The sequence below is a fragment of the Podarcis erhardii genome (assembly GCF_964252035.2).
Source record: "Podarcis erhardii genome assembly, chromosome: 3".
NCBI classification, from domain to species: Eukaryota; Metazoa; Chordata; class Lepidosauria; order Squamata; family Lacertidae; genus Podarcis; species Podarcis erhardii.
The window spans coordinates 21,125,902-21,141,384 of record NC_138507.1 but is presented as its reverse complement, the minus strand read 5'-3'; the positions used below and the strand labels follow the sequence as shown (position 1 = coordinate 21,141,384).

General features: G+C 42.6%; 1 long non-coding RNA gene across 1 annotated transcript in view; it reads right to left on the bottom strand.

Annotated features, from left to right (window-relative positions):
* Positions 1-14,568, bottom strand: part of LOC309339495 — a 57,098-nt gene extending 42,530 nt beyond the window's left edge. The window contains exon 1 of the long non-coding RNA XR_014155412.1: positions 14,505-14,568. This is a non-coding gene — a long non-coding RNA (uncharacterized lncRNA). The remainder of the gene's footprint in view (positions 1-14,504) is intronic.
* Positions 14,569-15,483: the final 915 nt, after the last annotated feature.

Genomic DNA, 15,483 nt, shown 5'->3' with positions numbered 1-15,483 from the left:
CCACTCAAAAGTGAAATCCGTAAACTTAAGCTCAAAGAACTTAAATCAAAATTAGCTGCTCAGCAACAATTACTGGCAAAATCCAGCTCACATTCTAACAATGCAGCCATTTCATCCTTCAAGGTGAACAGCCTGATTGCTAAGAATTGCAAACTTTTCACTGAAGGAAAGTTTATAAAAGAGTGTTTTCTTGCAATAGCTGATAATCTTTTTTTGAAAGATTTAAAACTAAAAAAGATCACAGCTGCTATCCAAGATCTTCAACTATCAAGAAACACGGCCGTGCGGCGAATGGGAAAAATGTGTAAATATACAAATGAACAGCTGTTGAAAGATGTGTCCAATTGTGCTGCTTTCTCAGTTCAACTGGACGAATCTACAGACATCAGTGACATGGCTCAGATTCTAGTTTTTATTCATATGGTTTTTGAAGATTTCAGCACCAAAGAAGAACTACTTGGGATGGTTTCTTTAAAAGAAAGAACTACAGGTCAGGAAATATTTAATTCTTTCTATTCCTTAATGTAAGCTTAATGTACCATTACACAACCTTGTTGCCATCACTACTGATAAAGCAAAAGCCATGACAGGTCAGGCTAATGGATTTATTGCCCTTTGCCGACAGCATGGCGATTCCCCTCACTTCCTTGCATACCACTGTATCATTCACCAGCAAGTTTTGGCAAGCAAGAGCCCGAACACAAAGAATGTCATGGACATAGCTTTTAAAATTGTAAATTCAATTTGTGGGAAATCACTTCAAAGGCAGCTTTTCAATCTCACTCTTGAAGAAGGGCAACTTGAGGAAGTAATTTTACACACTGGTGTAAGGTGGCTCAGTAGGCACAAATTTTTGCTCAGATTTTGCAGTTTGTTGACAGAAATAATATCCTTTTTGAAGGAGAGGGGAGATGATTATGCTCAGAAGATGAAGAGTAGCTGTTTGATCAGGCTTTCCTTGTCGATTTCACAGGTAAACTTAGTGATGTGAACCTAAAACTACAAGGTAAAGGTAAATGCATTGGAGAGACGATGAGCAAAACAAAACAAAATTTAAGCTAGTGATGACTGACCTTGCAATCAACTTTCCTAATATGTGGGACCATATGGAAAAAAAATCCTGACTTTGTTTTTCAAACAGAGAAGTATGTGCCAAAATTGGTTCTGTTATTCAGGAGTTTGAAAAGAGATTTGGTGACTTCTCCAAAATTGAATCAATTGTAGAGTACATGTCATTTCCATTCAAATCTGATTTGGACATAAGAAATTACAGTCATTATCCGTTAATATTACTCACTGAGCAAACTATCTCTTGAAAATGAGATATTGACTCTGAAAAATGACATTTTTCTGAAGGCCCACGCAGGAGTATCATTTTGAAAGTTCGTGCCTAGACAAAAATTTGAGAAGATGCAGTGAAATTCTACCCATGTTTCGATTCAAATTATTGGTGTGAATCTGCATTTTCACATCTAAAAATGACAAAGGGTAAGGAACGTTCCAACATGACAGATGAACACCTTAATGGCTCTGAAGCTGGCCTCACCCAGTACTCACTTGATATCCAACAGATGGTGAACGAAATCTAGACCCAGGTGACACACTAATGACAGAGGTAAGCATGTATTTTTAAAAATATATTGATTTATAACAAACTTTTCAGGTTTTATGGAAGTGATGATCCTTTGTTATTATTTTTATCATAAGCTCAGCCAAATATAGTATGTTTAAGTTGAAGAATGACAATGGGGGTGTGTTTTAGATCACTACCAGTTTTTGTTTCTGGATAGTAGATCACAGCCTACTTGAAGTTGGGCATGCCTAGTGTACAGTAATGCTTGCCGTTACAACTGATGGAAGGAAGTTACTGGCTTACATTTTTTTCGAGAGGAAAACAATGCCTCAGGGTGTACAATTTTCCTGCGGAATTATTGTGCAGGTGCAAGCAAAGGGTTGGATAGACTTAGAACTCATGGCTGACTGGATGAAAACCATGTGGAACATAAGACCGGGCGTGCTATCAAAATATAGGCGCTTAATATTACCCACTGATATGCATGTGGGTAATTCAGAGTTGGGACCTCATACCACAAGAAGCAGTCATCAAAAGCTTCAAGAAAATGGGAATTTCGAATGGACGAGATGGATCTGAAGGTGACTGCGAGTGACGACGAAGACAACGCATCTGACATGAGTGGCGCTGAAGAAGGCGTGTTGTATTTGTGCTGTTGTGAGGGATTCTATTCACAAGGTTGAATAATAGTGAGACCGGAGAAACTAGTGTAAGTTGCATTTTCAGCTGAATTTGAGGAAACCACTTGAAGCATCCGTTGTGTTGAGCTATTCAAATTGCTTTTGTTTGATTTGTTCATTGCAAACAGCTGAAAAGTCTGTAAATTTTGATAATAACCTTATTTGCAACGGGTGTGTGTGTTTTGAATAATTTTGATTGCAACTGTATGAGTCATGAGGATGGGAAGTGTGTGTGTGTGATTTAAGCAGTGCTTGGTTTTGGCTGTTAGTTTGTTAATGTTGTTAATACTGTTTTGTGGATTTGAGTACTGTAATGCTTTGTGAATTTTTTAATATGACTTTTCTTATGGCTGTGCTGTTTAGCCTCTTTTTAAAGTTGTTTTGTCAATAGTGTTTTATAGAAGGGGGTGTTTTATTGATAATTTGTTTATTATTTTATAAGATATATGTTGTGGTTGTGATGTTGTACTATGTTATGATATGTAAGCCGCTTTGTGACTCGTGATTGAAAAGCGGCATGGAAATATAAATCATCGCCATCATCATCCTTAAGGTCAATATTCTATTGGGATAAGGATGCTTTACAGCTGATGCTTTACACCCACCAATGGCAACAAAGCTGGCAACATCCATCACAGCCCTATAAACTTGGACAACACAAACTGCTATGATCTCTACAGCCACCTAATGGATTTCCTTTCCATCCACGAAATTGTGAATAGGCAGATTGATCATGAGATGGTGCAGAGCTGTCAGCCAGGTGAGGTAGTGATTTGGGGATATACTGTATCATCAGTGCATGACCCAGATCAAGACAGAAATGGACACTGATGAACAGAAAGATTGTACAACCTGGTTGAGGTGGTTGCCTTATCCATAGGGATGAAAGCTGGACTGTGGATACATTTATTATTTAATATAAACATTAAAAAATTGGTTTGTAAGGTGTTGGCCACCTCATGAGAAGAGAAGACTCCCTGGAAAAGACCCTGATGTTGGGAAAGATTGAGGGCACAAGGAGAAGGGAACGACAGAGGACGAGATGGTTGGACAGTGTTCTCGAAGCTACCAGCATGAGTCTGACCAAACTGCGGGAGACAGTGGAAGACAGGAGTGCCTGGCGTGCTCTGGTCCATGGGGTCACGAAGAGTCAGACACGACTAAACGACTAAACAACAAACAACAACAAAGGTGTTATATAGCATAGATAAAATGTCTTTTTGAAATTTTAAAATTTGTTAGTAATACTTTGTTCACTCTATACCCACTTTATACAGTGGGTTACAGACACTTCAGCTTACAGACGCTTCAGGTTACAGACTCCGCTAACCCAGAAATAGTACCTCGGGAAATCCTGAAAATCGTGCGGCAGTGCAGCGGTAGGCTCCATTAGCTAAAGTGGTACCTCAGGTTACGAACAGTTTCAGTTTAAGAATGGACCTGCAGAACAAATTAAGTTCTTAACCTGAGGTACCATTGTACCCCATTTTCAAACTCCGGCCTTTTTGCTTCCAATAGCTTTCTCTCATGCTTTTCCTGATGCCCTTTTTTTCTCCCTTAAAGTTCAAAAAGTAGTCTGTCAATTATACTGCCCTTCCCTCTTCTCTTAGTCATTTATTATAATTATAATTTTCATTTTCAATAGCTTCCTCTAGGCTCCATACTTGCTTTTGAAAAAATGTATGGCAGGCTTCCTCTGGAAATATTTAAACCTTTTTGAGGGACAAAAGGTAACATTCTCTTTCTTAATTGCTCCAGTGATATAACCTCATTATTAAGATTCAAAATGTCTGACACAGTATAGAAATCTTGTCTTTCCCATTCTCTCATATCTTCCAGTTTCTCCATTTGTCTTATTTGATTGTTATAATTTCATGAAGTACAAGGGGACAATCCAGGAGCATTCCTTTTATGCCTCAGCCATACATCAAAATGGATTGTAAACCTGGTTTTTGTTCTTCTTGGATAATTGATTCCCCCCCCTGTATACGAAATCAAATCCTTCAACCCTGGATATGATCTTCTTTCAAATTCTTCCATTTCATCTGATGTCATGTACTCTGATAGATTGTTAATTCGGCATGCATAATACAAGTAAATATTAGGCACTGACAGGCCTCCTCTTTTTCCAGGAGTGCATATATTATTTAGAGCAATTCTTCATATTTTTTTACTGTTCCATACAAATTTTAAACATAAATCTTGCCATTTGTACAACATATATTTCTTTACAGCTAATGGAAGATTCATAAACAGAAATAACATTTTGGGAAACAGCTTCAACTTTGTAGTTCATATTCCACCCACCCAAGACAATCTTAAGTCCACTTCTTAAGTTTCAGGGATATCTTGTCAATAAACTTTAAAAATAGTCTGCTATTTTTTCATCCTTCCACCTTCTGAGCCTTTTATATGTTTATCCCAAGCCAGTCAAATGTGATTTTAGGGCCAGGAATATTTTTCCCCGTCTTGAGAAATATGTATTTTTACATCACCTAATGTCAAAACTATGTTGTCCACGTATAATAATAATTTAGATGGTTCTGTATGTAATTGAACTCCAGTTTTAGATCTTAAAGGTATAGCTAAAGGCTCCATCATAATATAAATAATAGCATACCTCTAGAGAGAATAAATTCATCTGAGAAACATCCATTGACTAAGATAATAGCTGAAGAGTGTTACAGATTATATTTCTCATTTGTCTGCGTATGGGACCAAATCCCTACAATTCCAATACTGCTTTTAAAAATGGCCATTCAGTGTGGTCAGTTTCTCAGCATCCATAAAAAGAATGCTTCTGGTTCTTTTTAATTTTTAACCTCATAAATAACATTAATTTCCTTGCACTCTTTAGAAAGCTTGATTGTTCTTTTTCCATATATTGATACCCTATTTAGATGGTTAGCTTTGTCTTTAGCTCATATCTTTAGATAACAGTGGGGCAACTATATGGTCTATATCAGGCACATCCAAGTCCCAAGAGATTGCGATCTACTCCCAGTACGGTGGTACCTCAGGCTAAGAACTTAATTCGTTCCGGAGGTCCGTTCTTAACCTGAAACTGTTCTTAACCTGAAGCACCACTTTAGCTAATGGGGCCTCCTGCTGCCGCCGCGCCACCGGAGCATGATTTCTGAAGCAAAGTTCTTAACCTGAGGTGCTATTTCTGGGTTAGCGGAGTCTCTAACCTGAAGTGTCTGTAACCTGAAGCGTATGTAACCCAAGGTACCACTGTATATAAAAAAACTGGCAGTGATCTACCCATTGCCATTGGAGGGAGGAGGAGCGTGCCCAGTGAGTGTGTGCCCAGTGTCCCAGAGCTTTTTTTAGAAGAGAAAGGCCAGAGTTGTTGAGCTTTTTTTTTTTTTTGGGGGGGGGGGGGACGACACTACGCCAGAGTTTTCCAGCTTTTTAAAGGAGGGAGCGGCTAACCATTAACTACAATGCCAACAAGCGCACAAATCAATAAAGCCAACAGACATCGGCAGCAGACTACAAAATACAGTGGTACCTCGGGTTACATACACTTCAGGTTACATACGCTTCAGGTTACAGACTCCGCTAACCCAGAAATAGTGCTTCAGGTTAAGAACTTTGCTTCAGGATGAGAACAGAAATCGTGCTTTGGCGGCGCGGTGGCAGCCGGAGGCCCCATTAGCTAAAGTGGTGCTTCAGGTTAAGAACAGTTTCAGGTTAAGAACGGACCTCCAGAACGAATTAAGTACTTAACCTGAGGTATCACTGTATCACCCTTTTGACGCTATGTGAGGACAGAGCGAGGCGGGCAGAAACATTCTAAATACTTTGCTTCTATTCCTGCGATCGATAAGGATCACCCGGCGATCTACCTGTTGATCTCTCTCGACCGGTTGGACACCGGTGGTCTATGTGGAGGAGCTTTAGATAGATCCTTACTTTCTTTTGGCAGGACTACTATTTTGGCTCACTCCCAACTTTTTGGCATTTTAAAAGACGTTTTAATTAAATCAATCATAAGTTTAAAGATCTGCAAGCTGCTCCGTTAGATTTTTATTTTATTTTATAGAGTTCTGGTAGAATTCCACCCGTTCCTGGTGCTCTGTCACTTGAAAGTCCTCCATTTGCAGCTTTAACTTCCTCCACATCCGTTGGGGCATTCAATTTCCTAGATGGCATCAGGTGGGCATTTGAGGCCAGCGAGTGGCTGACAGGCCAGAGGGTCCAAGCAAGTGAGTGATCAGCTGTCCAGGAGACCGAGACAGCTGAATGTCACATGCCAGTGAGCAGAGGTTCAATGAAAATCTAAGGAGAGGAAGAGGAGTTTTGGTGAGCTCTGGGGAGAGTGGCTTGTTTTGAGGTGTAAAAGAAGTGGACTGCTGTAAGGGAAGGAGGCACCTTTGGCGAGGAAGAAGGACAGATCGTGAAGTTGAGGCTCCAATACTTTGGCCACCTCATGAGAAGAGAAGACTCCCTGGAAAAGACCCTGATGTTGGGAAAGATGGAGGGCACAAGGAGAAGGGGACAACAGAGGACGAGATGGTTGGATAGTGTTCTCGAAGCTACCAGCATGAGTCTGACCAAACTGCGGGAGGCAGTGGAAGACAGGAGTGCCTGGCGTGCTCTGGTCCATGGGGTCACGCAGAGTTGGACACAACTAAACGACTAAACAATAACAACAAGAAAGGGGTAGTTTTGGCTATGTGTAAGGGATGATGAGAAAGGGGAAGCTTTGGTGAGTTTTTCTGTTTTCAGAATTGCTTTGTTTTTATTATAATCAACTGCATTACAAAGAAAATATTAAAACAGCCCTTCCTTATCAGGTTCCTAATTTCTTACTGTCCTTTAAAATTTGGCTTTCTATGTTTCTACAGTTCTTGACGACCTTGCATTTAAATGTTAGCGTTGATTTTTTATATGTTGCAAACCTTTGCGTTTAAGTTCTCTGCCTCCGCTGTGTCCCTATTCAAAATGGAATTCCTCAACACTTCCAGGAATTTCTTGTTTCCCCTCATTGGCTTAATTGCTATTTGTTCAGATGGAATGGAAAACTCCTTTTTACTCCAGCGAGTGATGCAGAAACTTCAAATCCAGTTCTCGTTGATGTTATGAGGAAAGATTCAGAAATAACCTAACTTCCGAATCTTTTATTACCATTTTTTGTTTGGAACAGAAAAGATCAGATACTAGCTTCCATGATTCCGGCCTTTGCCTGGCTGAGCCGGGGAACCCCTTCAAGCGCTGCCCTTAACAAGGTGCAAGCTGCAGTTTATGGCTGCTCAGCTCACTTTTAACACAGTGGTACTTTATTTCAGGGCTGCTGATATTCTTTATAGCTTCCTGCTCAGAAAAGCTCCAGACTTGAGCAGCTTGGACAGTGTATGCTGTCAAAAGGGTCATCTGCTTCCCTTAAAATCTTGGGTTATTGGTCTGCAGACCAGCTTTCTGTCTAAGGGCGGGCTTCTCCTCCCAGAGGTTACTTGACTCCCCGCTTCAATCAAGCTACGCCATCTATTAGACAATTCTGTGCTCATTCAGCAGCTGATTTGGGAATGACACCACTGACTTTGTGAAACAATGTAAATAATTAAAAAAAATTACTTAGATGGAACTGTGCAATTCGTCCGCTGGGTTCTCCGGAAATCAATTCTCTTCTCTGATGCACTGCCCACCAAAAGAGAAGATAGTGAGATATTTTCTCACAGGCTATTGTTTTTAAATGCTGGGAGACTTTGGAAAGGGATAAAACAGTTGCCTGGTTCCATTCTTCCTTCAAAGCTACCAAGGAGGCGAGGAAAGAATGATCCATACACCCAGAAGCGACTCAGTCATGCTGGCCACATGACTCGGAAGCTGTACGCCGGCTCCCTCAGCCAATAGAGTGAGATGAGCGCCGCAACCCCAGAGTCGGCCACAACTGGTCAGCGGTCCCTTTACCTTTACCTAGTCCATCAATTATACAATTGTCATTGTTTATCTTACATTCTTTGACTTCCACACATCCCTCTGTGGGGTCTTATTTAATCCTTGTTGAACTGCATCTTCCCTCTTCTGATTATTTTTAACTGCTGCTCATATATCTAACCCCACTTGGACATTTATCTGGTTGTTATATTTCTTTAAATTGGGTATTTCACCTGCTGCTAAACAGTTCTAACACATCTCCTCTCAAGTCTCCTTAGAACTTTGACCTTGTTGATGTCCTTCATCAACCATCAGTGGAGCTGGTGCTCACTACTGAATGTGCTGCAAACTTTGAGCCAGGAAAACACAGACAATAGGGTTGTTGTGTTTTCCCCAAAACTACTTCTGCTTCCACTAGAGCCACCTGGTTGTCTGCTTTTTAAAAGTGCATCGACAGAGCAGACGAAACAGATCTTAGCCTTACAACCAAAATGCACGCCAAGAATACTCCTTGCATGAAGATCCAAAACTCCAAGAATCTCCAAAGACATAAGACCTACAGCACAATATTCCAAAAAGACAGCAAGAAAAAATGCTGCATAGTGATGAAAAGGACAGCAGCTGCCTGGATCTTGTGAAGGAAAGGGCTTTGCCTGACAACATATCAAGCGCTTCCTCACAGCTGGAAGGCACTGCAACAAAGGACATTTTCATGAATGTGTTTAGTGACCTATTTTGAAAAACTTTTGAGTTCATAATTTTGAATATAAATTCCTTAGGGATTCAGTATTGAAACTGGTACAAAAATTTAAGTTAGTAAATGAATGTGACTTGATCTTAAAGATGCAAGGCCTGTCTGGGTGATACTTTGGCTTCGTGCATACAGAGTCACTTCCTGGTGCTTGGAGATAGGATGCAGTAACAAGCTCCATCTTGCCATGCACTTGTTGTTTAGTTGTTTAGTCGTGTCCGACTCTTCGTGACCTCATGGACTAGAGCATGCCAGGCACTCCTGTCTGCCACTGCCTCCTGCAGTTTGGTCAAACACATGCTGGTAGCTTCGAGAACACCGTCCTACCATCTCGTCCTCTGTCATCCTCTTCACCTTGTGCCCTCAATTTCCCCCAACATCAGGGTCTTTTCCAGGGAGTCTTCTCTTCTCATGAGGTGGCCAAAGTATTGGAGCCTCAGCTTCACAACCTGTCCTTCCAGTGAGCACTCAGGGCTGATTTCCTTCAGAATGGATAGGTTTGATCTTCTTGCAGTCCATGGGACTCTCAAGAGTCTCCTCCAGCACCATAATTCAAAATCATCAATTCTTCGGCGATCAGCCTTCTTTATGGTCTAGCTCTCACTTCCATACATCACTACTGGGAAAACCATAACTTTAACTATACGGACCTTTGTTGGCAAGGTGATGTCTCTGCTTTTTAAGATGCTGTCTATGTTTGTCACTGCTTTTCTCCCAAGAAGCAGGCGTCTTTTAATTTCGTGACTGCTGGTAACAGCAGGCATGCACTACAGCAAGCAAATACAAGGCTTTCATTGCCCACAGGTGATGCCTCTCCCAACAAGTTTGTGCATATTTATTACTACATATACCAAGGGTGGAGGACTTGATCTGAACAGCAGGCCAAATCCTTATGGGTCATGAGTCAATTCTGACAGGTAGGAGGGGCCAGTCACCGTCTGCACCGATGCCATTATCCGTAACAACGAACCATGTAAGAAACTCAGACAAGCGCCCATCCTTACACGAGTATTGATAAAACTGAAATGTTTCAGTCTCCACTCTTTCTGCGCAAAAGGGGAAAGACAGAGAGAAAACCAGAACAGGTGGAAGCCACACAATGTTTCTCCCAGCAGGGAACCAATTGTGACTGCAGGAACCCCTCCTGAACCAAAGACATTTGTCAGTTTAGTTAGGCACTAACTATTCTGAACGTAACTAAGATCTACAGAGACACTTGCACGTTCTTTTGTAATTCAATAAATAATTTTAAACGCACCCACCCACACCCCAGCAATGCTTATCTGTAAAATAGGAACTTGGCCATACTGCCATGACCTCTCATTGGCCACGTTCCCATGACATATTTGTGCCCTCCTCTCCAATAGCACCATTTGCCACTGAGTGTCTTGCAGATCCATCTGCATAAAAAGGCTCATGCAGACATAACTGCTCCTCTCCTAAAAAAAAACTTGCTGGATTTGTTGAAAGGGGAACTGTAGTAAGCGGGACTATCCACCCCTTCATTCCTCCTAGACACTGGCAGGACTTGGCCAGGAAGGGGGAGAAATCGCTAGGTGCTGCAAATCACAAGCCAAACAGTAAAGCTGCCACCACCTCCTTTCCCGGACCACCCTCGAATGGGGTTCAAGGAGGAGAACCCCCCTTTGATATTTACCAGGTTTGCCCAGCCCTGAGTCACTTTACCGCGACGCAGACAGAAATTCAACAGGTAGGTGTCCAAACGGTAAACACCAGTTTAGCTTCCCCGAGCAAAGGCAGAGTACAAAAGACAAAAAGTCCTTTATTCAAAAAAAAAACTACTCAAAAAGTTGCACATTTCTTAGGTTACAAACAAAAAATAAAAACATTGTAAAATATGACTAGCTCAAACCATACTCACACAGCAACAATAGTTCAAAACACAGCGAGTAGTCAAGAGTCCTTTCACTGGTCAAACGCCCCCAGGCGAAGATGTTCTGTCCTTTGCCTCTGAATTCCCAAATCCTTTATCCTTGAGAACCCACGCGAAGGACAGGTTAGGGACCAATCATTTCTTTAGGTTAATTACCAATTTACCAATGGCTGTATGATGAGACTACAGTGGTACCTCGGGTTACAGACGCTTCAGGTTTCAGACTCCACTAACCCAGAAATAGTACCTCGGGTTAAGAACTTTGCTTCAAGATGAGAACAGAAATCGTGCTCCGGCGGCGTGACAGCAGCGGGAGGCCCCATTAGCTAAAGTGGTGCTTCAGGTTAAGAACAGTTTCAGGTTAAGAATGGACCTCCGGAACGAATTAAGTTCTTAACCCAAGGTACCACTGTATATCTCTTGACTGTCAGGAGACCGGCACAGCTGAACTTTGTTTAGACACAGAGACCCCGAGATCAAAAGACTCTCACTCCGTTCCCAGGCCTCTCGTAGTGTACCAGGCTCCCGAGTTGTAAATTACTTGATAACCTCCTGTACCTTTTTGCAACCCAATCCAGCGATGAATAGTAGCCAGCGATGAATTCCTACTTTAAGAATTGATGGGAATGCTGCAGGTGCCAATATTCTTCTCAAAACAATGTATTTTTGTTGTTAGAAACATGAAGAGAATTTGTGTCGTGTGTGTGTAGAAAATTACCAAGTCCCTTGTATATCTGGCCTTAACATTAGCCTGCAATCTGGTACAATTTTATGGCCTGGAAATACTTGACTGAAATATGTCACTGAACCCAACCTACTGACCCTGGATTAAGAAGAGAGGGAAGGATGGAAGACCACAATATCCTTTCTTTTCTGATCAAAATGAGTCCATTTTGTATTATAAATTGGTGAGCCCTCAGGGTCCCAGTGCTTATATATAAATGGGAGAAAAGATGGACTAATAGCACTTGAGAAGGGATTTACTATAGAGCTACTTAGCACTATTATTTTATCCATTCTTGGCTCCCAAGCTGAGCCTTGTCATCCCATTTGGCCAGGTGTCCCTTTGCTGTGTTTGTCATGCTGTGCATTTGCTCTAAGTGCATTTCCCTCCTCATTTTGCTGTTGCTAAGATTGCTCTTTATGTTCATCATGGCTCCAAGTATTCTGGCTTGTGGTGTTTTTTTCTTTTAGACGGGGCCATGTTTCCTTTTTATTTAATATTTGGGGATTTGAAGTCCCTGCTCTCTTTTTATTTGCTGGGTGGGTTCCAGGAGTTCCTCGGAGGATGCGAATTTTGATACACTTTTAAGGGTACACTATCTGGTACAAATGAACATTTGCGTGACCAGGCGGCAACAGCCCCAGCCCCCAGGGATCATAAGGAAGGGATAAAAACTCTGACAACGTTATATGGAATTAAAATTAGGCCACAACTTTATTAAACTTCCGAATGTAGAAAGACCTTGGCTTAGGCCTTGGGCGTGTATCCCTCTCAGCCCTCCAGCCGGGGGGGGGGGAACTGGGGCTCATCAGGGTAAATGGGATATGGGGGTGCTCTGCGCGACGTAAGTGTAGCAGGCAGCCAAGCCCATATCCCCACATGCAGGGTAGTTCATTGACGACCTTTCAGTGTATGGCCAGTGACAGTCATATATATATAACCCCTTTAAGAGGGGGACCTTGGAATCGCTGCCACGGGGGGGGGGGGGGTGAGTCACCACTTCATGCCCCTCCCATAGGGAAGAAAAGACTAAAGGATTCCACCCAAGGCCATAACTGCCAAAGTTGTGACAAATTGCTACGGGGAAGACAGAACCTGCCAATGCAGGAAAATTTCTTCCATGTCCTTCAATAGCAACCAGTCCAAGACCGTAGCAGCACCTGCTAAACAGGAAAAAAAAAGTTAACCTACAAACAAGAAACATGAAACAAAGGGAGAGTAGGGAGGGTGAATCTCCAGAGCCGACTGCCTGCCTATTGTCAGCTCCACCCCCTATTTATAAATGGTTCTGGCCCCTCCTCCCAGCAAGAAACTTGATTACTGAGGTTGGGCGTGAACCTCCAAAAATTCACTGAGAAACAAACCAGGCCCTGTTTGCCAGTAAGATCCCTGGGAACTGTAGCACCACATGCGATCCTGAAAAGGGCACCCACAATGTAAAGTGTGGGTGCTCATTCTCTGAATTTACCAAATTGAACTAATTTATATGGCTTGAGTAACCTATCCATTCTTAAGGAAATCAGCCCTGAGTGCTCACTGGAAGGAAAGATCGTGAAGCTGAGGCTCCAATACTTTGGCCACCTCATGAGAAGAGAAGACTCCCTGGAAAAGACCCTGATGTTGGAAAAGATGGAGGGCACAAGGAGAAGGGGACGACAGAGGACGATGGTGTTATCGAAGCTACCAGCATGAGTTTGACCAAACTGCGGGAGGCAGTGGAAGACAGAAGTGCCTGGCGTGCTCTGGTCCATGGGGTCACGAAGAGTAGGACACAACTAAATGACTAAACAACAACAACATATGGCTTGAGTATCTTGTCAACAAGGCTTCTGAAGCAGCAGAGGGGGTCACCTCCTTTATACAACATTATATTCCATGAACACGGTCCAATAAGTGGTGCAACCAGAATTGATCTTAGGCATATCTATGCTTGAAACAAAAAGTCAGAATGACACCTTCCCCACTACTCATTCTTTTAAAACGATGTGCAGAGGTGGAGATTGGACACAAGAATATGTCTCCTCCTCTATCACCACCACAAGTTGCCTCCCGATGTGATTGCTTCATAGCAAGAATGACCTTACTGAGAAGCATTACAATCAACAGCTGTTTTGCTATTGATTTCTTTGGGGTGTGAATTGTACCTCACTAGGAGGCCTGAGTACTTGCTGAGTATCTGCTGAGTACAGCAAAGCAGGAGCACACCCCAAAATAGACTTCTTTGGGGGAAATAATTCTCTCTCTACATATATATATAGCATCAAAGTAGTCATCATGGGAAGAATCAGAACTTTGCTAGACTTCCTTAAAAAGGTAAAGGACCCCTGACAATTAAGTCCAGTCGCAGATGACTCTGGGGTTGTGGTGTTCATTTCGCTTTACAGGCTGAGGGAGCTGGCATTTGTCTGCAGACAGTTTTTCCAGGTCATGTGGCCAGCATGACTAAGCTGCTTTTGGCACAACAGAACACTGAAACCAGAGCAGCGCACGGAAACGCCGTTTACCTTCCCACTGCAGCGGTACTTATTTATCTACTTGCACTTTGATGTGCTTTCGAACTGCTGGGTTGGCAGGAGCTGGGACTGAGCAACAGGAACTCACCCTGTTGTGGGGATTCAAACCGCTGGCCTTCTGATCGGGAAGCCCAAGAGGCTCAGTGGTTTAGACCACAGCGACACCCACATCCCTCCATTACCCTGCCCCTATTTTAATGTTCTCTTTTTATTACAGTGGTACCTTGGGTTAAGTACTTAATTCGATCCAGAGGTCCGTTCTTTTGATCTCGGAGTCTCTGAGTCTAAACAAAGTTCAGCTGTGCCGGTCTCCTGACAATCAGGAGATATACAGTGGTACCTTGGGTTAAGAACTTAATTCGTTCCAGAGGTCCATTCTTAACCTGAAACTGTTCTTAACCTGAAGCACTACTTTAGCTAATGGGGCCTCCTGCTGTCGCCTCGCCGCCGAAGCACGATTTCTGTTCTCATCCTGAAGCAAAGTACTTAACCTGAAGCACTATTTCTGGGTTAGCGGAGTCTGTAACCTGAAGCATATGTAACCTGAAGCATATGTAACCCGAGGTACCACTGTACTTTCTTTGAATTACATTGGGGCACCATAATCTTTCCAGTGCTTCTAAAGTTGCATGTAGTCAGTCTCCCCATGTGGTTAAAACTGTATAAGGCAGGGATGCGAAACCCATCCAGCTTTGCTCTCTCTGACTCAACTCTGCCTGTCTCAACTCTCCCACCCAAGGTTAGGGGGCAAACATCAACTCATATGCTGAAGAACCTTCAGGTAGGATTCTAAAACGGTGAAATGAGCATCCGTGAGTATCTCAAGCTCCCCACGGCACACACTTGCCTTCCAATGGGTGGAGGTCAGTGGGGCTGGCAGAAGTGACACAGCAGAAAGGCCAGAGCTTGTTCCCACTCTTGCACCCTTGTTGTGTGAGAAGAACGCCTGTATAGGCCTTCTGTTCCAAAGGAAACAAATGCAGAACTCAGAACACATCTGCTGATTGCCTGGGCTTTTGGTTTCTTTGCTAACCTCATGCATACCCTCCAACATTTCTCTGATGAAAATAGGGACATTCTATTTAATAATAATAATTTTACTATGTATACCCCACTCATCTGACTGGGTTGCCCTAGCCACTGTGGCAGTTTCCAACATATATAAAACCATAATAATTTTTTTTAAAAGAAAAACCTTCTTTATTTGAGGCTGTCTTCGGATGGCTCAGGAGTCCAACAATTCCATACCCTCCACCATTTCTGAAAATAGGGATGTCCTAAGGAAAAGCAGGACATTCTGAGACCAAATCAGAAACCGGGATGGCTTCTGTATATCTGGGACTGTCCCTGGGAAATAGAGGCATTTGGAGGGTCTGTTACCTGGCCTTTGACACCAGAGTTGTATTTTCAAGACTTGCCCTGTTGACATCCAATGCCCCTTTAAAAGGTGTTGGGGGGGCTGTTA